Below are 23,299 nucleotides of genomic sequence, written 5' to 3' on the forward strand. Positions count from 1 at the left end.
AGTAGTATTTCTAACAGAACCTGGCATCAAGGGGGCAGAAAACCTAGTCACACTGATAGCCAGATCTTAATCACTGCCACCTCCTTGTTGCCATTTCCTCCACCCTTCTCATGGCCACCCTGGATACAGTAACCCTGCCTTTACCAGACAGCAGGACTGTGTGTAGATACATGCAAAAAGGACATTTCAATGCCTGCACATTTCCAGCACCTTAACTGCCAGACATTTGTCATCGCTATTGTTTTGTAGGTAAGTCCAGAGCCGTATCTGCCGACAGATATTTGCTACCCCCATTTCCAGAAGTCAAGGCTGCCTCCATGACTTGAGACGAGTTGTGCAGGGGGACATGACTCAGGTTTGACACGGCGTGTTGCAGCGCAGCGCAAGCTCTCCCGCAGGTGCACTCCATCACACTTGGCATTGCAGTCTCTGCTGTTTGCCAGCCGACGGGGATTCCGATTTTCCTCTTGCTTGTCCTAGCTCACCGAGGGTGCTTGCCGTTGTGCCAAACCCTGCCTTTTGCTTTTGACGCCTGCATTTGCAAAAGCCACAACAGTAACAAAACAGCAACGAAGGAAGGATGGGCGGCACAGGGAAAAGCCTCTCTTCTTCCAGCAGCCAGCTGCCACGGAAGCAGCAATGACAGCGGGGTGCAGCGGGCTGCACTGACACAACAGAACAGCATCTCCTCCCTCCCTCAGCATCAACCGCAGGCCACAGCAGCAGCATAATGAAGTGTCACTGCCATCATTAGTGACGTGACGGACTGTCCTCCATTAATTTCCCTGATGGTCAGGTCTGCCCTCTGCTCACCTCCTTCCACCTTTCAAGCATGCTCCTAATCCTCAGACTTCAAGTAGCACAGTCTATAAATCAAGCTGCCAGCATTCCCTCTTCAAAATGAGCAAAATCACGCACTTAACTTCCTTCTTCCTGTGTCTGTCATCTGTCTGCCTGGTAAATCAGAAACTGATATATATTTCTTACCTCCCTGACAGAACGGAGATGAGTCAGCATCAGCAACTCCCAAAGGATCCAAAATTGACACAAGTGACAATTCCTTTTTTATTGCCTTTTCATCAATTCACCTAGTTCAGGCAACTGTATTCCCACTCTCACATGTTCAAAGCTGCTTCGTAACAGCTGGCCAAGGAAGGGGCTAAAACCTTGCCCGAGGTATCCCTCTCTCTTCAGTTTTCGTAGGAACACCTGAACCACCCCAACACAGCACAAAACAGCATCTCTGTGATACTGCTGCATCACAAAACAGCATGTAACTTGGATCAATTTGGAATTAAATGTTGGGCACTTAATATGAATAAGCCACAAGTGATTCCCAGGATGCACATTAGCCTATATTCCCTGGAAAAGATGCTCTCAAGTTATTTTGAGAGGTATTTGCCAAATGCTTAAGTGAAATGGCAAGTCAATGAGACTTGTATTTCTAATTTGCGAGGAGCACTTGCAAATATTACTATGGATATATATGGCTAATTTACAAATAGCTATGTATTTCTGCGTCTGCCCAATATGTTGTATGTCTGTGATTCACAAAACACCCCCCAAAAAAGGCCAGCAAACTGGCACCCAGTTTATTCCACATTTCCAGAGCAGGCAGCCACCTGCTCCTGAAGACTTCTGCAGAAGTTCCTACATCTGTTTCTAGTTTCAGGGACCTCTACTGACATCACGAGAGAGTCAGCAGCCCAAACCAGTAGCTGTGCCAAGCGTCTCATAGTGCTCTTTTTCTAACCACGCTTAGCTGAATTCTGTGTCTTTTATAGTATGGTGTGAGATACTAAAATTAACACAAACTGTGAAGCTACCAGGGCCCTTCTGAATCTCAAGACCTGGGGTTGAGACTTGAATTGCCGAGTAATATGTGAACGTAGTACTTGCTACCTCACGCAGCCCCAGGGAGCAGCACAGGACAGCTGGCTTCAGCTGACACCGCCATTTTTTAACCTCTGTTTTTAACTAACAAAAAATCAGAAGCGGTTTGAGGTCGAGCAATGAAAAGCACAAGAGCTGGGCTATACCATGAGGACAAAGACCAGGACTGACTTCAGAACTGCGCACCTACCAGAGATGGCAACACAGCAGGTGTTTTAGTGGCTGATATCCATCTCTTGGCAGCAAATTCCAAACTATAGCCCTCCGTACCTCCTCTCAGAGCTCACAGGCAACCTGTGCAAACTGCTTTGCAATTGGGTTCAGGTTAAATAGGCCGACTCTTAAATGTGTTTCCTTGTTTTGTTATACAGAACAGAAAAACAAACCAAACCAAAGACACAACCAAAGACAGCGGTAAAGAGGATGGCTTTCATATTCATTTCTTTCCAGAGTTTGTCTGTAGCCTTTGAATAAAGGGAAAAAAAATCTGTATGATAAGCAAGGTTACTCTGATTGCTTCTGACAGCTTTAAAGTGCACCCCTTTCTCCTCAAGAGACTTTGATCCTCTGGCTAACAGGACTTGTAGTTGCAGAAAATTACCTTGTCATCTGCAACACAGTGTTACAGGCTGGTATTGACAGTGCAAAGTGTCAGTAACTGATGCACAGACCAGCAGGGCTAAATAATTAATAACGCAAAGTGGGTCCCACTTGCCTCTCTCACCAAGCAGAGGCAGCCTGAGCCGCCTGTTCTCCAGGATCCCGCAAAGGCAGCTGCCTTGTCTTGCCCTGGCTGGACTATCTCAACACTTGAGAGTAAGACTTACCAGGACAAAACCAAGGCCACCAAGGAAGAGCAGCGATCCAAAAAAGGGCACAAGGAAATTCTGCAGAAGTTTGTCAGCTACTCTGCTCGGCAGAGGAGCGCAAAACCAGTTCTGTACTTCCACTTAGCACGACGGCTAAATCAAAGAGAATTCCCCAAGTAAAAGGTCAGTGACTAATCCACTGAGCTGTAGTGCGGTGTATCACTTACTCCGCCTTGTAATAACACATAGAGGCACAGGGGAAAATAAGACAGAAAATCTATCCTGGTAGAAATAACACCTCTTGCTGCTGGGTATCAAAAGTGCATTTCTAAAAGCTATTTCAAGGATGGAGATGAAGCAGGGACGGCAAGGGAAAGCTGAACCATCTGAAGTGTAATGGTACGAGGTGAACCAGACACGTGAGGGCAAAAGCCTCACATTTCTGTATTCTGTTGCTTGCAGACTTGCAGCAAGGCCCAGCTCCCTTTTACACCCAGAGGAACATCTCCACTGAGCGACTCAGACTCTTCAACTACTGACCAGGTCTAGGAGGATGGAAAATGCCTGCAGACCAGAGCGAAAAGGCAAGGTGTTAGCAGGTTTTTCTCCTAACTCCCCCTCTGCAGTTTTCTCAGGACTCACACGTGGCTGCCCCCCATTTCTCTGTCTACCACAACTACAATAAGCAACCCAGTTTGCCCAGTTAGCCAAAGTTCACCTGAAATATTCTGCTCAAGAAACTCCACTCTAAGTCTTACAATAGCCTCCTGTCTTTTCATTTCATGTTTGTATTACAGAGCATGCAGCCTGCGCTCGCTTCCACGCATTGGTGCAGGTGAACCTGTTATCCCAGCTCCTTCTGCCTGCAGCAGAGGTTTATCCTCTTGTATCTTTAGCACAAACCCTGCACACTCAGACAGCATTTCAGATCAAACACAAATATCAAAGCCAAAGCAATTTGCATCTATCAGCTACAATCAGAATCACTGGCAATGCCGCGGTGGCATTCTGGGCTTCACCTGCCCTGCGAGTTCAAAGGCTACAGCAATAACCATTAGCATATTTCCACAGATAGGGCAGGCAAATGAGTGAATATTTAAACAGTGCCAAAATATCACCATGCTCCTCCTCTGCCTCAGAATTGGATTTGTCAGTTCTTAAATTGTGTGCATTTTCAAGCAAGCCATCACACAATCCCCATTTCTATAGCAAATTGCTTCATAAATGTTAAGTTAAAGGATAACGTTACATTTCCCATTGCAATTAGGCAGTGCCTCCTGACAGACAGAAATAATGTGTTCCACATACAGTTCATTATTTACCAGGGAGGAAGCTGGAAAGAATCACACTTTCACATGCAACTGGTTACAAATAAATTCTGGGGGCCAGCCGCAGAAAGCTTTTACCTGTTCGGTTCACAGGCATGCTCTTCACTGCTACCACATTTCTGGACTAGTTTTAACGATCAAAGGAGTACAAGTATGTAGTGTAAATGTCTTCCCAGAAAAAAAAGAAAAAAAAAAAGCAGAATTAGGAGAAGTAAATACACTGCTGTCAGGAGCCAGCAACATGTGCCATATGATGGAGTCCCCTCAAAGCGCCATGATGTCACGCAGTGTGGGTCGGGGCAGCCTCTACCCACGAGACATTATTCAGATGCTGCTGCCTGATTTGCCAGGAGATAGCGGTGGCTGGTAGAGAAGCAAGACAAAGCTGGAAGCAAGCCAGCCTAGAAGTTTGTTTCCTTTCAATTGTGGGTTTACCAGAAGTCATTTTTGGAAGAAATAACACAGAAGTAGGAAGCAATGACAAAGGCTTACTAGAATTGTGGGAACCCTACACTTACTGAAGAGGCCGTGCTGTGGTATCTAAGGTTGAAAATGACACAAGAATGACAGGGGAAAACATCATGTTTCTAACTGGGAAGGAATAAAGAGCAAGAAGGCACTCAAGTAGTCAAAAAGACATTGGGGAAGGAGCAGGTAGGTCAGTGCCTTCCCCTCCACCCCAGTCAGCTACAACACATTTGAAATTTAGAAAATGTTGGGGGTGCACAGCTAATGAGAGAAAAACCCTTAGCAGTTTTGCACAAGGTCACTGAAAGACTTAATAATAAACACATAAATAACAATTCTGTATTGCATGGAGACTGAAAACAGCTGAAAACGTTTTACACGTTGCCCCTTCTTACCCATACACAGGGAGGTGCTGAACAGAATCAGGAAGGGAAGAACTGTCTCCACTTACAAGACCCACCCCCACTTGGCATTACTTAAGTCTATTCTTTTGAAAACATTTTTTCTAAGCTTTTCTTGCTCTGTTACCCTGACAAGGCACCAACGCAGAGCACTCCAGATAAATGTTTTTAACAGAAGGGGTTCAAAGTCTCACTATTGCTTATTTACCTCTTTCCCCTCAAAAATCAAGATCCCTCACTACTCAGTGCAAGGAAAATAAGCTTTCAGCACCAGCCCCGCTTCTAATTGCAAGGACTGAGGAGTAACAGATGGCAGAGAGAACAGGAACAGCATCTACTGACCCGGCAGGGCTGTGTGCTGCTCAGGTGATGCGATGGCAAAGCACCACGTGTGTGCTGAGGTCCTGCACGGGCCTTCACTGCCCAGGACTGGGTTTTAAGGACAGTACTGCAGGGGCTGCAGAGGAGTTCAGTTTTCCCACTAGGAAAGACTTCTCTTGTTTTCTGTCTGAAGCTTGATTTCTCTAAGATAACAACGATGATGGATGTGGCCACAGGTTTTCTCTGCCGTCTTGCTGCAAAGATTTTTGTGCTCTGCTTGTTTGGCTTAGAGAGGAGCAGGTGGCCTCAGGGGTGCTCGCAAGGCTAGACAAACCCCACTGGCAGCAGCTCCAGATTCCTGAAGTCATCTGATCATGCTGATCTTTAAGGCCATTACATAGCAGGGTCCAGCCTTCTTAGCCATTTTTCCAACAATATGCAAATATCACACCAGCTGCTGTTTTAGGGTCAGAGAGAAAACTAAGCAAAGAAAATCAGCAGGAACAGCTGAAATGACTTAAGAAGTGGACAAACTTCAATGCTTCTTCCCACCTGCCACAAGCTGTGCCTGCAGACATCAGGGTAACGTTTCCAAAAGATGAGATTCAAAAATCTCAAGCCTCATTTCTGAGCCGACTCAGGCTTCTAACCTGCTTATAGGTAAATGTTTTTCCTGAAAACATAATCCCTTCTGTTTTTGCCATGTGAACAGGAATTATTCAGCAGAGTTTTCAGACCAGTCTTTCAGCAGTGCCTTGCACGCTGCAGGGACTGACTCTACAGCAGCTATAGAGAGTAGCAAATACCCTGCCAAGCCCAGGATACAGGATCATCCCCTTGCCTACGATACGCCATGAGAAAGGATGCTATATAACCCTTACACATGCTGACATGGAAGTTTTTCAGAGAGGTAACTGTGATTAGATCTGACTGAGATCCAACTTAATTTCTCAACCAGACTGTGATCTTTATTTACCTGGATGCTGTGCCGCTGCTGTCAGGTGGAATAATTCTGTGCAGGCTTTTCTAAGTCATCCAGTAGAGGAGTAAGTGTAAGGGGAGGCCTGTCCAGGAGACGAACGATAGCACTGAGAAGCAGCTCCACCACCTGGTCTGGCACTGAGCGGGGGCATTTTGCCACTACACATCCTCGAACTGCAGTTACTTACGCTCTGCACACAAATTATTCACGAGTGAAGTGGGTTTCAGATTTGACCAGCACTCTGCCAGCACTCTCGTTTTGGGGTCAACCAGCCTAGCTGACCACCTCACAGGGAAATCTGTGCCGTGCTAGATGCTCACCTTCAGCCCCTGCTCCTGTCACAAACAGAATCACGCACACAAAGGTAATCACAACCAACCAGCACGCGAGGTTCCCACCTGAGGGATGGGGTAAAAAGGCATCCTTTCTCCCCACACTGTGTTTTTTTCTTTTATTTATTTTGAGAGGCAAACCCCACAAGCAAGGATATTACTCAGAACATCAAGTACCACTACAGCAATAAAGAGCACAAAATAGCAAGTTGGAGGAACAAGAGGAAGGTGTTTTTTACACTGCCTAGCTCCCCTTGAGATTCTACTACAAAGAAAGCAAATCTCGTGTATGAAAAGCAACCAAAATTATTTTTGTGGAGAAGAGAGAGAGGACAGGAGAGGAGGAACTGGAATGTGAGACGAAGTCTGACGAAGTAGGAAGCGGTTTTTCCCGGACTGTGCCTGTGCTGAGCTCTGAGTTGCCTCCTCCAACCTCGCAGCCACCCTGCACTGCCCACTGCCTTCCTCCAAAAGCTCTCCCAAAAGTGGCAGGGGAGCCACTCACAAGAGGAAAGGGCTCCGTGGGGCTGGGTCTCTTCCGCTTGGTGCTGCCAGTCATTGGGCTCCTTCTGATTAGGAAAAACCAGAAACCTGCAATGACAAACTAATAATAGCTAATGTTAACCATTACAACTCCTGGATACTTTTTACATCCCTAAATGTCCTCTTTGCTATAATGAAAGGTATTGTATCAGAGTTTGTTACGCTGAGATACAGGAATATCTCCTACTGTTTCAGTGAGCCATGGAAGAGTATTTTATTCCAACTGAAGCTGATTTTAATTAGTATAGGATACAGATTATTCAATAATGCTCACAAAAGGACTTTCCTGAGCTGTCCCATACCCCAGGACACAGAGACGACCATTGGGTGAATTGTTCATCACCAGAAAGAGAAAACATCGGTACCAAATGTAAAAGAAGACGTGACTAGCTTTGAGGGAGGCTGCTAAAGTTTCCTGTGAGGAACGGGGCAGATTGCCTAGCTGCTTCGTGCACAGCACCCAGACCCCAGCAGCCGCTCGCCAGCCTCACTTACGCAAAGGAGTGACGACTGCCAAGTACTGGGATTGCTCTAACCTGTACTAGCACGACGATATTTTTCTCTTATGCTGTCCAAATGTCCCTGTTGGTACAGACAATCATATGAACACACCACTGGGATAGAAAGCACCAGCTAAAATTCCTTGGTCCTGCGGCTATTGTTCATGTTTTCCAGACGATGTGAGACTGGGAATGGATCTCTGGGAGGCTTTCTCTGCTGTTCCACGCATCTTGGCGAAATCCGAAACAGCAGGCAGCAAATAGAGAACAGCTTAGCCTACCACCAGCTCAGACCCCCTGTCATCAGGACAAAATGCAGCAAACTCCCAGGGCTGTGGTGGCTGGGGACTGGCACCCCGTCAGCAGCGATACGGGTGGGAGAAGTCTCAGGCTTTCTGCAGACGCACCTCATCACGCGCTGTGCGAAGGGCAGAGGGATGCGCTGTGCAGAAATGCTTGTCAACGCTCGGCTCACAGAAAATTTAATGAACTAAAGGTCAAGTCACTCTAGCATGCCATCACAATCAGACACATGCAAAGGCAGGGAAAATAATGATGGAGACACACAATTTAGTTGTGCATAAAGGACTGATTCCTATTTTCCTTCTGCATCACATTTTAATCAGGCTAAACATCATTCCTGTCTGCTTCTGCTAGCCAAGTTTTAAGGAAATGTTCACTTCTTCAGGGTTATTTCAGTTGTGGTTTTTTTAATTCAGAGTTTTTATACTTCATGAGAGGGACTGTGCAAAGTGTGATAAGAAGTGTTGAAGTGTTGCCTGAACAGAGGTGAAGTCCAAGAAAAAGACGACAACGAGGCACTTGCCAAAATAATTTGTACAGGTTGCAAAGATGAATTCAATGATCCTTAGCAGGGACATAAGCAGAACCAAGTACACAGAAGGTTTTTTCTTCTTGGTTTGCTTTTGCTTTATTTTAATGTTTTTTTCAGGGAGCCCCTTTAAAGCCAGCAGAAAGACCACCTCCAGCTTCAATGGGAACAGAATTAAGACAAATGGTGAACACCAGTGGAAGTCTCAGGTATTTTCATGGGGAAGCAAGAGCTTTGTTTGGACAAATTATGACTCTCTTATAGCAGAACAAATGAGAGAAAGAGAGCCATGCATAAACGGCCATGTCAGGCTGAGTGGGTTGGCTTTTTTTTTTTAATGTCACACCACACCATTTCAATGGGTTGCATAGGATCTCTCCTCGCATAAGCAGAGCGCACACATCCAGTGTCCAGACGGTCGCAGTGAAGAAGCCAATTCTCCAATGTCAGAAACTAAAGCATCTCCCTTCAGGTAGAGTTTTCCAGGTACCAAAGAGAGTCACATCCCAAACCACAGATCACAGTCCGAGCTTGACACCCACTGCCTTTCCCAGCTTCCCAGTATCTATACAGCCACAGGCTCCTCCTTTAACACAGCAACCAACGGGCTCCAAGAGGCCAACTGGCTCCTCTGGCCCCTGCCGAAACACCACAATGGGCCTGGATCAGAGGAACTGCGGCCCCTGAGATTTCAGCCCACAGACAAAACACTCCCCCACCTGTGGGTGGCTACAAATCATGGCAACTAGGAAGGCTTTGTGTTTGTCTTAGCCTACCTGGCTGCCTATAGGACTGTGAGGAGCCAGGCCTTATTATTATCCTGCCCCGTACAATTAAGGCTTTACAGCCTGACTTTAAAAGGAGATCTTTTCCCTGGGTGACCTGGGGCGGGGTGAGCATGGCTAAGCGCCAGGCAGGCACGTTTTCATGTGATAAATAATCAGTTGCGCGCTCAGTGTGTGATTCTTGTTAAAATCCAGGCGCTGGAACAGCTCCCGAATCGCACTGCTACCACCTCCACCAATCTCTTTTGCATCTCATTGGCATTTGAGAACGTTAATTGACTCATTATTTCAATTCATATTCAGGGAAGGAAGTTGATTAAGGCAGGCAGATGCAGAATCTCCAGACACATTTGTAGCGGCGTTGTTTGTCCCGGCAGTTTACTCGAGTTATTAGAATACTTAGGAAGTAATAGCCAGGAGAACAGGGAGCGAGCCCTGGGAAGGGGGGTCCCTTGCAGAATTCATCCTTTAACCCACCACAACGCAGCCTTGTCCCTCATTAGAACTTTCCCTGCCAGAGTTCCAGCAGAAAAAGAGTTTTGTCTGAGTGCTTGTGCCTGGACAAAACCGCTCCAACGTACTGCGAGGCTCTCAGCAAACTGCTCACTGGTGGCCTTCTTGAGGCTTGGGCATGCTGCAAAGATCCTTCCACAGACACCATCAGGCAGTATGTCGTTAGCCAAATTCCATCCTGCCCTTGTTTGAAGGCATCGTTACGTTCAAGACAACAGCTCTGCATCTATGTAAATCGGGACACAAATTTGCCTCCTACATTTCTGCAGGTGTTAGCAGAACTGCGTAAAACATGAAGAACATTAATAAAGATCTTCTCTGGGCGTTATCAAGTACTTACATCTCATGGGGGCCAGACTGTTTCAGGCTCCTGTAGAAAAGCAAACAGCAAACCAGCAGGCAAATCCCCATCCATGACAACTTGCAGGCCTATTCTCCAAGTCTCTCCAAAGCTGCCAAGCAGCCAGGTCGCTACAAGTGGCTGTGCGTGCCGGCAGGACGCTAGTTAGTAGCCTTCTCCACAGCAGACCTCGGGTACAGGTCTAACCACATAGGCAGGCTTCAGATCTAGCACCCCCTGGCAAATGCGGAAAGCTGCCTGCACTTACCCCATACCTTTGCTTCTTTCTTTCACTGCAGCGTTGGCAGATACTGGATGGGGCCTTTACGTCCGAGGGAGGACAGCCCCAAGATTTTGTGAAAGTGTTTTACAGCACTTAGTGAATGTTAAATTGCAGACTATGCTTAATTCAAGTTGGTTGGAGTCAAATGGTTGGGTTTAAAATGTATGGGGCCCTTCTTGGGCCCACAAGCAGCTGCACCTACACGTAGTCCATGGGAATGCTGAGACCATTTTGTCTCTTCTCCCAGAAGGGAACTGTGCTTACAGTAAAGTTCTGACCCTCAGAGAGCAAAAATAAATAAATAAATGAAAATCTATCAGCCAGTTTTCACCTGATCTTATTCTATGCAAGCCTTTCAGTAGGACATAGTGGCAAGCACATAACAATGTACATTGTGTTAGCACCATGCCGCAAACCATCTTACAGTAAATTTAAACTGCAGGTTCTGTTTAAAGAAAACTTCTTTTGAAATGCAACTGTTCCATACACACGAAGACAGCAGGACAGACAGCTTCTCTCTGCTGTTAATAAGAGCCCCACTTCGTCACTCCTCGTCTCTTTACCTTCAGGTACACAACACCAACGTGAACAAGGAAACTATCCCTTACAGAAGTACATTAGGAGAGATACAGCAGACAGAAATGGCTCCTTCAGAGCTGTTATGATCTCTCATGTAAATACATAATTAAGGACTTTTAAAAATGCAGATTATGTAAATACATATTAAGGGTCTTCTTAAAATGCAGATTTTTGACCCACACTGGTACTGAATGATTCCTCTGGAGCTGTTCACGAACACATTTACATTTTGGAGTGCAGATTACCAACCCAAAAGTCTAGCAGTTTCTCCTTCAGTGACTTTTTAAATTGCCTGCAAGTTTTTCTACATGAAGATGAATTATAAAAAAAAAAAAAAATCTATATAAAGGAGATACTTCTTAGCACAGAAAGCCTTAAAAAAAAAAAATCACAAAAAACTTGCTCAGTGTCCTTAGCCAGTTGATGCTCTCCAAGTTAGAAAACTCTGCATGTGTGCACACGCACTTTTCCCCTACAATAACTAAAAGCAGCAGCACGGCGCTGTGGACTTGGACCAACAATTTGTGTTTCAAAAGGCAGATAGGCAATAAAGTCGGATGATGTTAACAGAGAAAAAGATGAAATAAAAGGAAGAACAGTCACCGAAACAAAAACCTCCTTGCAACAGCCACTTTTCCTCTCTCCCCAAGCACTGTGCATGTTTACATACTGGGAGTTTTGGGGCTTTTTACAGAATCACATTCTCTGAACCTGTGCAGCTGGTAGTTTTCCATAGGTAAAACATCCTACAGGAAATTCACAGTTTATACACGTATAGCACATGCACCTCTACACGTATTAACCTGTATCATCAAATCTTTAGCTAGCTGGATCAACAGAGAGCTCTGAGGAAACAAAATGAAAATACCGGCCTCAGAACTTTTCCAAGCAATCCTGTTCCTCAGCTGCATCCCGGCAGGTACCTAGGGTCGTGCAATAGACCAGACTACTAACAGAAATCAGAAGAAAAAATTGTTTGGACACTGTCCAGTCCCAGAACAGAGATGCCAGCCAGTTTTATATATGGCAATCCCTCCTCCAGGGAACTCAAAACTAACTCCCGACTCGGAACAGCTGCGCCTCACCGCTCTCCTCAGCTTTGTCCTAGGCATTACTCACAAATCAGACACAAAAAATGGAACAGGCAAACAAACCTAACAGTGCACTGGCTGTCTCCGGGACTCGGCACTTGCTCACAGCCCATGGATTGGGAATGGCACGGTAAGTTACTGGGAAGAACTATGAACAGGCACTGGGAGCTATCTGTGGTGTTTTTTTTAGCTCCTGTGGAGAACACACACCCATCATGGTGGTACAGCTGCATCTTGTCAGGCTAACTGTGTCTTATCCCACACAGCAGCAGAGGCAGCCTTAGGCAGGCGTTCCCTGCTCTTCAGACGGAGCAGGCAACCCCACCAAGGAGTCTGCTCGCTCAAGAAACTCTTCTGTGACTTATACAAAACAGGCTAATTCAATTAAAAAGTAGCAAATAAATAAATTACAAGCTAACAATTATTTTAAAATGCAGACTGTACATAGAGCCATTTCAGAACCTGATAGATAGGCAGAATTTCCATGGAAACTTCACCACTCACAGAGCAGCACACGCTTGTTAAACCAGAACAACTTCAGATCTGCCAAGGTAGATTTTGCCCACCAGAAGGGAGAGTTAAGTGCTGAAAAGAAGGAAGAAAAAAAAAAGAAAAAAGATTTGCTCCTTTTTTCTTGTACAGTCCAGCTACCAGTTTAACCCACAGTGTTGTCTAACCATTGTACACAGAAGCAGCCCGGTTTCTCTCCCTGCAATTAATATCACTGAATACTCACCAAAAATACAAATAACAAGCGTACAAGCTGGATCTGAACTGCTGTCGGTGTCCAAAACAGAGTGCTAGCAACGTTTCTTCTGGAGACTAAACACCCAGTGCTTTGTTTTCACTCTACAACCAATGGCAACAGAAGGCTTAGATACCGGAGCGACCTGGGAGAGGGGGAGACAGGCCTGATCATTACAGATGAAAAAAAAAAGCCAGAATTTTAGTCGAAGACACTAGATCAGGTCCTCACTGCTGCTCTAACACAGAACAGCTCTTCTGACATCAAGTAGGTCAGCCTGAATAATAACCATGGTGATGTGCCTTGGGAAAGAGGACAGGCACCTGGCCTAAAGTGGCAGGAACAGATTCTCTGCAATATTTTGAGGTGCTTGACTTGAATATATTTCACTATTTGTAGCTTGAGTCCTATGTTATACCCCATCTTATTACGTTACTGGCAACCAAGTGCTCCGGCAACTTTCATGTTCACATCCGCTTTTCTCTTTCCTCTCCTTTTCCTCAGAAGTTGTCTAATCTGAGACATTACAAAGAGCTCACAACATCAAATGTAAATGTCTGCAGAGCCCACAGATGTGTATGCAGCTTGCTAGGAGCTTACAGAACTCATCTGTTTTGCTGTTAATATCACCAGGTTTCAAATCCTAAGAGCTAAAAGGATTGCACTACAAGATGCTTCTTTTAAATAACGTTTGAGATGATTGTGGAAGCAAGAACATTGCCTTTCTGTGATTCTCTGCTTGCCCAGCAAAGCTGCAGTAACATCTCCAGAAAGTTCCAACCCTTGTGAAATACTTTGACTGCACAGCCACGCAGATGAAGTTTAAATCAGTTCTTTGCTTGACTAATTGGACACCATGAGACAGAACTATCAGAGTCACCTGCCATTCAGGTTGTTTAAATTACCTCCGCAAACGAGTTCCTGTACCACAATACACTGCACATTTCACAGTTTGCTGTACCTTCTGTGTCGCAGCACCTGTTCCAAACATAATGACACAGTGTGAAATTGAGAAACGCTCTTGGATATCCCTGCTCGTACGAGCACTTGATTCACAGCCCTGTGAAGTCAGTGCCACGCCATCCCTTTGATCAGTGTCATCAGATACAGAGTTCACTGTCAGCCTCTGTCAGGAGACACCGAGGAGAACGCTGGAAGCACATAGCCATACTGGGAACCAACCTGAATCCATGCCAAATTGGAATAAACGGAGCATTTTTAACGTTAAGGGAAGGTGAACGTATGTGACAGGTGACACAGCTCTAACTGGTCCTGCTGTGGCGGGTGAACCAGGTGACCTCCCTCAACCTCTGACTCTTGGGTCCGTAGTGAGAAAGCCAGAGTCCTTTATCTCTCCTGAAAGCATTTTAGGATTAAGAAAGGTGGTTGTTAAGGGGAGAAACACCGCAAGCTCCAGTAGTATAATTTTATTCTTAAAGAGAAGCTAGAAATAGAAGAGAAGGCATGCAGAGTTATAAAGTATATATAGAAAAGGGGGCAGGGGAGGAGACCAAAGTGGAGATGGTGCTTGGAAGGTTCAGATAAGATTTATCTGGGAGCTAAGCATTTTTTCCCAGAAAACTGACAACTTAAAATATTGAATGAAGAGGGGAATGAGCTGCTCTTACAGCTGTGAGACACAGTACTTGGTGCTGACCTCAGATTTTTGGAAGATGTGGTTTATGGAAACCATTCGGATCTTTTCCGATTTGCCCGGCGCTGCTTCGGGACGTTAGTACAGTTGGTCAGAAGTGTTCTGATGGAAGAGTTTCCTGTCACAAAGCGACAACTTATCAGAAGTGAAACGTTTAGCATGTTTTGACAGTATATCACTTTTCAAAATGACAAAAGAATTTCTGATAGAGTGTATTCACTTCACTGCGACTTTCGTTTTGATTTTCCCTGCTGAAATGAGTTTTTCAACATTTTACACTCACAAGTGAAAACACAACGCAACGAAAACAAAGCATTTGGATTGACCAAATTATTTCCCCCAGAGAAGAGAACAAAAGAAGTTGCAGCAATTGTTTTGCTAAGCTATGTTTCTGAATTGCACAGTCACAATTTTGTCCGTGATGCTTAAAACACAATTTCCACTCGATTCCAGGTATTCGTGTCAGCGTGAGAGACTGTGGGAATCCCATGCTGGTGGCGGTGGTATTTCTTGGAAGGGGGCAGGTGCCATTTTCAGGTTCTCTCCAAGATGCCAAAACCTATCCTACCTTCAACCTATCCTACCCAGTATCCCTGCTTCTAGTACAAAATAGACCGTTGTGTGCACAAAGACAAAGCTGGGCCCTGAAAGGTGAGGAATTTCCAACTCATTTATTCAAATGTGTACTGCTTTTGTTTCACATGAGTGCCTTCACAGAGGCAAAACTGACCCCTTCAGGGGTCTGTCCATTGTGGTCACCGTGTCTTGACCGCACAGCTCATGCTTTGATGCCCTACAAGGGTGAGCTCCTTCAGAGCCTGTGCAGCAGGGCTCAGGCCCAAACAGCTCCCAGCACATTCATCCAACATGGACAAAGGTGCCTCTGCCACCAGCTCTCGAGCTGAGGCCATTGTTCCCAGGAGGACTCCAGGGACCTGACCCCGGCAGTCAGGTGTTAGCACTGTCGGGTGCTTCCCTCTTCTACTGGGGTAATACACGGGCAGCTTGCTTCAGGCAGATTCAGGTTTACTGGGAATTTCGGGAGAGGCAGGAACAGCATGAGTTAAACACAATTAGCTACCACACCAAGTGCTTTAGGGAGAATAAAAGCCGTTCTAAAAGAAAAGCTGGCTTTCTGACAAACACGTTCCAGCAAATATGATTATCTTTAAGGTCTGCTGCCTTACCAGTAGTAACTAATAATAACAGACCGCCCTGCACGCGATACTGGGTGTCTGAAGATTGAATATTCACTGTAAAAACTCTTATTTACTTGCTCTCTCTAATTACCAGTTTAATGTATAATTTGTCAAGTGCTGCCATGTGTCTGGTGTTGCGTGAATTGGAGGATGGACAGTTCCTTACAGTTTAACGATGGCATCGCCCTTTGTCGTTTCCATCTCACACGTGGCATAAAGGGGGCAGAGGACTTGCTTCCCACTGCATATCTTTACACCCCTGCTTGCAGCTGAGTGCAGAGGACCAACTGCTGCCTGCTTGCTATTCTGCCCAGGGCTGATACTGATGAGCTGGGCTCCAGTCCCATGCAAACTGAGCCATCAGAGCTGAGTCTGTAGCCCCAGAGGCAGCGGGGGCTGCTGCTGCTGACAAAGGCCAGGAGCACTGTGGCATCCTCAGAGGGTGGGCAGGACTCAGAAAAAATATTGTGTTTCAATCTATGACAAGGATGGATTGTGCAGTTCGAAGTATGGCAGAACAAAGAAAGCATAGAGAAAAACTCTCCTACATTCTTTTTCCCCATTTACTGTCCACTGTGGCATCTAAAACAAGGGACTCCACAAAATTAAAAAGAAACAAACAAGAAACAAACAAAAAAACAGACCACACAATCTGACCTTCTCCGCTTACTTCTGTCAAAATTACTTGGAAGGAAAGGAAAAACAAACAAAGCTACTCCAAGCTTCCTAGGAGGCATCTCAGTCTCTGGTAGACGTTGGCTGTTTCAAAAACTGTTGGGGACAGAATGCCTTCCTGGTGTACAGAGCTGCTGCTGCTGCTACTTCTAACGTGCGACACACACTGCCACTGCTGGCCAGGAGCGCAGCACCCAGGGGCAGCACCTGCAAACCAGTGCTGGGGTAAAGCCTGCGCCCCGGCAGGGCCAATCTCATTCTTTTAGCTTGCCAAGCATGGCAGAGTAGACCCCAAAACTAATCAAGTGTCGGTGGAAGGATGTGGGCTTAGGCTATTTGCTGCTTACGTTGCAGAGTGCCATCTGAAGCGAGCTGTTTTGTTCACAGGGAAGGCAACAAGCCGACAGCATTACTTGGACTCACTTCTCCGCTCGTGCTGGGAAAAGACATTGTCATTGAAAGGGGCACGTGAAAGAAAAGTCAGACACGGGCCTTAATTATTGCTTTTGCTCGCAGTGTCCAGAGTCTAAGATTCCTTCTTTCTTTTCCAATGGAACTGGTGATATTAGTGTAGGTTTTCCTTCTGTTTTCAATTCTTTGTCCGTGACAGATTTCACAGCAGGAAACAGTTCTGTGGCATATGGCCACTAAATTACAGAAACTTCAGAAACTTCTGTCCATGAGTTAATTTTAAAATGAAAGAAACAGAAAATTGTGGGGTTTTTTTGTTGTTTTGTTGTGTTTTGTTTTTTTTTAAAAACTAAACTAGAGAGCAGAGAATCCCTTCCCTCTTTACCTATCCTTAAACATAATCCCTGCAGCATGGTTTCCAGAACCAGCTCCACTGTGGCTGTTTGATCCCCCTTTTTCAGGTCAGGAGGCTGATGGTTATGAGTTTAGGTGCGGGATGTCAACGAGCACCTACCAGCAATAACACATGGCATCACCACGAAGAGGCTGGTCAACCTCTGTATCAGACTGACCTGTACTATTTCCTCGCTTCTTCACTAGGTGCTGGATTGAACAGCTGAATCCAGAGCACACACGGGGAAAGACTGGCCAGGACTTGGGTTGGTGTTGGCTACAAGCTGACAGGTAAAGCACTGTGCTAAAAGCAGACCTGGCTAAAAGGGTAACTTGCACAAATGAGTGGTCAGTTTTCAACACACTAAAAGTGGAACAAGACCTCTGTGGTAGGCTGCCTGCTGTAGGTGACCAAGTGCTCTGCAGTAGAGTGTGAAGTGTTTATAGATGGCATAAAATGCTGTAGATACATCAATACCAGAAAGGAACAACAAAGTAACAGAAAAGGAAATTGAAGGAATTTACAATCAGAAGTCACCAATAACCACATAGGAAACCAGGAAACCTAAAGCCATTGTTTTGCACATCTTTAATTCTCCTTTGCCCAGTGTCTGGGGAGATGCTCCTCACCTAAATCTACACGTTCCTTTTGAAGTACATGGAAACTGCAGATGCACAAGGAAATTGTCACGTGAGTCTCGCCAGAATACTATGTAATCCAGAATAAGCTGTCTATACATATATATATATTTTTTTTTTCTAACTTGACAAGTCAGGAATTAGGCACTCCTAATGATTACAAAGGAAGGACTTTATGCATGATTTCTTGTGAACGTGCACAGTTATTGATACACAGGCTCTGCTACGCAGTGTACTGGTGGAAGCCAGAAAGTCTTGGTAAATGCTCTCTCTATCTGTGCCAACCAACGCACAAGCAGCATGCTGCTGAGGTTGGGAAAACGGGAGCCATAACCATGGACTTACTCTGGAACCACAATAGCTGAGAACAGAGAAAGAGGTACCACCCAGTGGATGTTAACATACAGCCAAGTAAAAAAAAATACATCTGTAGCTTTGAAAAATGCATGTAAAGGTAAAACAGCTGGCAGGATTTTGAGCTGGGAAATATGACAACATCCCTGCTGCATTCATCAAAGCAAGCTGCTCCCACCAAAGGTGGTGCCACAGCAATCATGTGAGAGACCATCAGTGAATGTTACTTACATGCCAGGGAGACAGAAATTTAAAAATACAGAAATTTGCCACAAACTCAGTGCCAGCTGTGCTAGCTCAGGGTGGATGCGCAGTGCTGTGACCCACGGGGACCTCCAGAAGACAGTGTTTCCCCACCACTAGCCATGTTATGTGATCAGCTACGCCCCAGCTAAGAGGAGCCAGTGGCAAAGCAGGAACTGACTGCGCACAAGACCACTGGTGCTGCTGCATGTTGCAGGCCTGTGGCTCACCCCGCGTTTCCCTACGGACCTGTGCCTGGTTGCATTTAGCCACTCGAGCAGAACAGCAGCGTGGGCAGTGCTAACTCCAACTTGCTTCACTGGGGCTCAAGCTGTGCGCTGACCACTTCACGAATCCACGTTTTGCATGTCTGCGGCGCTACGTCTTAGCAGGCGGCGGTCATGGGGCTGCCGGCAGCTGCTCCTGTCTGCCTCCCCCTGCAGGGATCTCTGAGGACAAAGCAGAATCTGGATGTCCTTTCAGCAAGACATCACAAAGCACGGCACACCTTGCCTTCCATCTCCACTCAACAAACATTTGCTACGGGGAAAAACCAAACTGCAGTTTTGCCCTGGTGCACATTTATCAAAGCAAAACCCAGCCTCTCTTTTAATGATGCCATCCGTACAATCTTGGTGAGTTATTATACCGTAAACCAAGATTAATGCTGCTGTACACGCAGCCTGATTGGATCTGGCACAATCAAGGTTTCTTAGTGAGAAAATGTACAGTTTCCTAATGCGGCTGACAGAAAGCCACACTCAGACCTTTTCAAAGGCTTTCAGGAGTTATTATCACAGATTAACTATGGCGTGAGCAAAAAGGTTTAAAGTCTTGTTTGTAGTTCGCCCATGGCTCTAAATTAGCAGCTTCTCTCTTAAATGATCAATTGAGTCATAGGTGTTAATGAGTGAAGTTTAGCCAGAAGGGGTGAGGAAGAAGGGAGAAAGATCTCAAGCCACGGGTTTGCAAAAAGGCAGTATGAAAAATCTCAATAATTTCTAAAGTCAAGTTGTATTTTAATCAATGCCTCCCAAATCAGATGAAGAAGCCACACTGTGACTTTCCCAGCTGTAAGAAATGGAAGTCTGGTTTCACATTTGCATGATTTTGAAGGTCAAATGCCTGCTATCCAAGTCTTACTGATCCATATGGACTAGAAATGCCACAATATGCAATCATCACGAAGGCAGATTGTCTCCTGTAAATCTGTCCTTTTTGTAACACATTCAAAATGTACCGTATTGGATGGATTATAAATCCATTCAGGAAATACAAGCAATATTGTACCGAGCGGCTCTGCTTTGTGAAAACCCCTGCGTACGGGTGAATATGCATGTATGTGCATGTGTCTGTGCGCGTATCCGTACGAGAGAAGCAGAGACAGATGGCCCAGTCCTGCCCTCGCTGAAGTCAACGGGAGTTTTGCCATTCACTTCAGAAGACGGAAGCTTAGAAAGCTTGCATTAGCACAATGCTTATTCTATCTGGGTTTAGAAAAGAAAAACGCTTACTTGTACTGGAGGAGAAAATGGGCTGGATTGTTGGGAAATCTTCCCTGAAGGGAGCATGCTGCTATTTGTCTTGTACCTCCTTGCTGAAACCGTCTTGGTGATGTGAGTGGCTGTGAAGCAGACAACTCAAATACTTGGTCTCTTGCATTTCTCAGTCCAGAAGAAAGCAAGGGAACTCGGCTTCCCATTGAGCCACTATTAATTGTTCTCAAGTTAGAGGCTCTCAAATGACTCAGACCTCTCAAATCTCTCTTTTGAGGAAAGGGCTGGAAGGTCTCTGCTCTCCAGAGCAGCCTACGAGTGGCACAGCATTTTCATTTTTCCATTCTAACAAATCACTTTACACATTGCCATTTTTTTCTTCCAGCACATGTAATTGAAAAGAGACATATGGAGACCAGCATGCAAACCCTGCAAACATTTCAGCATAGCTTCAAAACTAATGCTAATCAATTTTTTGAAACTTCTTTTTTTTCCCCCCCTTCTGTTAACTCAAGAGCAAGTTCTCAAGAACCCAAGGTGGTTTTTAAAAACAGTCAGCGTAACAACTCCCTGTAAATGACACAGAGCCTCCCCACTCAGTCTTCCTCCTTTCGTCATCTTCTCTTTGTGGATCCCGTGCACAGACATGGTCACCCACAGCAGACACCTCAAAGTCCTGGAGCTGCTGGCTCAGAAAGCTCAGATAACACATCTGGGAAAGCACCGCCCAACGACTGTACAGCCTGAGCTGCATCAGAATTCACTTCCCCCATTTATTCCCACATTCACGTGGAGGAAAAAAAAATCATAATACAAGCTATCTCCTTCTGCATCAATGTGCTGAGCACTACCTGAGAACAAGGAAGGCACAAGATGAACAGACCTTTACAACAGAATGTGCATCTGCCAAGACAAAAATACCCAATGAGCTTCTGGTGCTGGCACAGTGACAGTATAAGCAAGCTGTCTTTGCAACGATTTTGCAAATGATCCATTACAAGATTGGAGTACGAATTCTGCAAAGGCCGTAAGGCCCCAAGGGCAACACATTCTATATACCAGCACCTAAGCATTCACCAGATAGACAGGGCTACGGGCTAAAAAGAAATCCTTCCAAGGCTTTTTGTACAAATGCTCTGCAACAGACTTGTGAGTTGTTTTTTCCTCTCTCTCCCTCTCTCTTTTTGTTCAGTTGCCTGGCATTTGCTAACCCACAAGCTGCTGTTTCCCTTTCCAAAGAAGCTCTGATGGGTGGAGGGCCAGGAAAAATTAGCCCAACTGATGAATGCAATCTCGACAGAAAATATGTTTTTTATCAGAGACCACATGTTGCCAACAGCAATTAAAGTAAAACTGGGAGATTTCATCGGATATAAGCCTGCATAAAAGGAAAAAAAAAAACACCACGAAACCAACAAGCAAGCACCACAGAGCTGCTGCTCAGGTACCTGTCACTTGGGGTGGATTCTGCGGGTGCTCTGGCACGCTGCCACTGGCGGAGCAGCGCCACCGCTCCCATGGGAGACTGTGGGCAGGAGATCACTCTCGCGGCTTCATGGGCTAAGCATGTCATCTGCTTGGGAGGCACAGCTCTTCTCACACCAGGTTGTTAAGAGGCAAGTGCTGCGGTTGTTCTTGAAAAGAGGAAGGCTATTCCAGGGACAGAAATGGCAAGAGAAGCGTGCCTGTTTGCTGGGATTCTGCTTTCCATCCTTGCAGTGCACATTCACCAGCCTCACAGGTCTGTGGTAGAGCAGAGCCTAGACCTATGTCCATGGGAATGAGCTTGGAGCTGCTTTATTCACAGGGGCTTGCCTTGCACTTGAAGCAGAAAGTGGAAATGACCGAAGAGAGCCACAACTCTCACAAAGATTTTCCCTTATCGGCGCTGTTTGTGTTATATATGGTCCATTCATCATCACGTCAAGACTAGGAACTTGAGCCATTAGAGGAGCTGAATAAATCATGAAAATGGGTATTTCAGTACAGGAATGATAGGAATTTCCATAAGGTTTGTGAATCATTTTCCCTGCTATCCATGCTAACTACAGAATTTACCAGAATTATTTTCCAATAACTGAAAATATCTGGGAAATGTTATTTAACCTCATCTATTACCCTTTATTTTAAATGACTACAGTATAATTATACACTTAAAAAAATCACAGTGCCAGAGAATATCACTATGCATCCTCTCTGTAGTATCTAGTATAGGTCATCACAAACTACATAGAGTAATAACAGTAATAACAGCTATAATATTCATCTACGTGTACGTGGCATATAATGCAGGCAACCCTCATGAAACTCCAGCTATAAATGTAGAGTGAGGGTCTGCATCCTGAAGAGATAATCCCAGTTTTACTGCAAACCATGCAAAATAAAGCTATCCTGGCTGGGGTCAGTTAAGGAAGGTTTCAGTCTTTCACCAAGATTTGCTGTGTCTGATCAAATTTCTGCCAAGGCAAAGAAATAATCCCATCATCTGTATTAGCACTATTTCCAGTACACATTCCCCAGTTCACATCCTTCAGCCTTGCTCTGCTACGCACTACAGACAAAGACTGGGTGAACTCCTTGATTTCCTTCCTGACTTTCTTCAGAAATACAAATCCACGTGCTGTGGGAAGCCACACACGTTAAGAAATCAGTACCCACTCGTGTAAGAGAAGAACGTGGACGAACAGCACTGAGCCTGGATCCAGAAAGGAGAGGGCAGCATGGAGAAAAAAGGACAAGGGAACGACACAGCAGGCAAAAGACGAGGAAAGATGGCAGGGAGATGGAAAAACGCAGCCCTTTCACAGCTACGAGAAAGCAGCATCGCAACAGGAGGCAAGGGCTGACTGGGATCCCTTGCACAGATCTCTGCGCACTGCCACTCTGAGGAGCATGCGGTGCTGGCTCCAACATGTCACCAGCTAAGTAGCAAAGGACCATTTTGTATCTGCCATGCATGCTGACTCCTACAACGATTGCCTGTGCTATTAAAAAAAGACTTCACAAACAAAATAACCCTCACATGCTCTCAAGTTAAATATTTCCAAAGGTTTAGTAGCTAGCACAGGAACTTTGAAAAGCATGACAGAAGGTAAATGTGGTTCTGGTGTTAAAAAAAAACAACAACCCCACAGACTTGAATAAATGAACTTAAAACAGAAAAACAGCAAGCAAACACAAACATGTCCTTATACGAGGAAAAAACGCTGTGATCTGAGGCAACATCACCTGACCCCCTGTGCAGCCAGGTCAGCCTGCATATCTCTGTGCCTGCCCAGACAGCCCAGCGCAGTCTCCTCCTTAGTCACAACCTGCCCAACAGCGTGATTCGGGTGTGTATGGGGGTGCGTTTGGACATCCCCCCAGTGCATAGCACTAAGTAATGTCTACTGTGTACAAAACATTATTTTGTTCACAACTTAAGTAAAGACCAAGGCTCATTCCTTCCCATCCCCTCCAAAAACATTTATCATCTCCAAAAGCAGTTCCT

At 45.4% G+C, this 23,299-nt stretch overlaps 1 long non-coding RNA gene across 3 annotated transcripts in view; it reads right to left on the reverse strand.

Annotated features, from left to right (window-relative positions):
* Window positions 1-23,299, reverse strand: part of LOC308194928 — a 350,222-nt gene that overhangs the window by 113,752 nt on the left and 213,171 nt on the right. For all 3 annotated transcript variants that reach the window (XR_013951068.1, XR_013951069.1, XR_013951070.1), the window contains 3 exons: window positions 14,403-14,517; window positions 13,651-13,723; window positions 12,737-12,890 (listed from right to left, as the gene is read on the reverse strand). This is a non-coding gene — a long non-coding RNA (uncharacterized lncRNA). The remainder of the gene's footprint in view (window positions 1-12,736; window positions 12,891-13,650; window positions 13,724-14,402; window positions 14,518-23,299) is intronic.

This window comes from Anser brachyrhynchus (genome assembly GCF_964034855.1).
Source record: "Anser brachyrhynchus genome assembly, chromosome: 4".
Classification (NCBI taxonomy): domain Eukaryota; kingdom Metazoa; phylum Chordata; class Aves; order Anseriformes; family Anatidae; genus Anser; species Anser brachyrhynchus.